Source organism: Bos taurus, chromosome 3, assembly GCF_002263795.3.
Source record: "Bos taurus isolate L1 Dominette 01449 registration number 42190680 breed Hereford chromosome 3, ARS-UCD2.0, whole genome shotgun sequence".
Taxonomy (NCBI): domain Eukaryota; kingdom Metazoa; phylum Chordata; class Mammalia; order Artiodactyla; family Bovidae; genus Bos; species Bos taurus.
The window spans coordinates 38,573,620-38,574,995 of NC_037330.1; the positions used below are offsets into that span (position 1 = coordinate 38,573,620).

The 1,376-nt window shown below is 32.8% G+C and overlaps 1 pseudogene; it reads left to right on the forward strand.

Moving 5' to 3' along the window:
* The first annotated feature begins 687 nt into the window (after nt 1-687).
* Nucleotides 688-1,102, forward strand: LOC787637 (large ribosomal subunit protein uL1-like; annotated as a pseudogene).
* The last annotated feature ends 274 nt before the right edge of the window (nt 1,103-1,376 follow it).

Here is a 1,376-nt window from a genome sequence, read left to right on the forward strand (position 1 = left end):
TGGCAGATTCATGTTGATGTCTGACAAAACCAATACAATATTGTAAAGTAAAAAAATAAATAAATAAAACACTTGTTCAAAAAATAAAAGAAAGTGTTAATATTATGTATTATTCTGCTTATTTTTATCAAGTGATTAACTTATTTTCATATAAGCTTATTGAATACTTCAAGATTTTTAACCCATGCATATATGGTCAATTAATTTATAATGAGTCAAGAATATACCATGGAGAAATGACAGTCTCTTCAGTAAATGGTTCTGGGAAAACTAGAGTTACATGCAAAAGAATGAAACTGGATGACTATCTTACACCATACTCAAAAAATTAACTGAAAATGAATTAAATACTTAAATGTAAGACCTGTAAACATAAAATTTCTATAAGAAAATGTAGACAAAAAGCTTCTTCACTAGGCCCTGGTGATGATTTTTTAAATCTGATAACAAAAGCAAAAGCAACAATGACAAAATAAACAAAAAAGCAGTAGTACATCATTCTAAAAAGTTTCTGCACAGCAGGAAAAAAAAAAAAAAACCATCAATTAAAGAAAAAGAAACCTGACAAATGAGAGAAAATTTTTGCTAATATCATATGTGGTAATGGGTTAATATCCAATATATATAAACAATTCATACAATCCAAGAGCAAAGCAATAGTAACATCAACAATTTGATTTAAAAAATATGTGTTCTGGGGGACATTGTGATGAGGCCAAAGCTGTGGACATCCCCCACAAGGACGACAAGGCACTGAAGAAACTCAACAAGAATAAGAAATTGGTCAAGATGCTGGCCAAGAACTATGACGCCTTTTTGGCTTCAAGAGTCTCTTATCAAGCAGATTCCACAAATCCTGGGTGTAGACCTGAATAAGGCTGACAAGTTCCCTTCCTTGCTGACCCAGAATAAGAACATGGTGGCCAAAGTTGATGAAGTAAAGTCCATGGTAGTGGTTGCTGGCCACATGAGGACGATAGATGAGATTGTGTACAATATCCACTGTCAACTTCCTGGTGTCACTGCTCAATAAAAATTGGCAGAATTTCCTCCAGGCCTGAACATTAAGAGCTCCTTCAGCAAACCTCAGCATCTATACTAAGGCACAGGGTACTAAGTACTAAGCACCTGTACTAAGGTACTAAGCTTAATAAATCATACTTGCACCATTTAAAAAAAAATAGCATAACTCTTGGGTATTTATCCGAAGAAAATAAAAACACTAACTTAAAAAGATCTATACATCCATTACTAATTGCAGTATTATTTACAATAGCCAAGACCTAGCAACAATCTAAGTCTCCATCAATAGAGGAATGGATAGACATTTTGACAACGATATAATATTAGTCATAAAAAAAGAATGAAATCTTGCT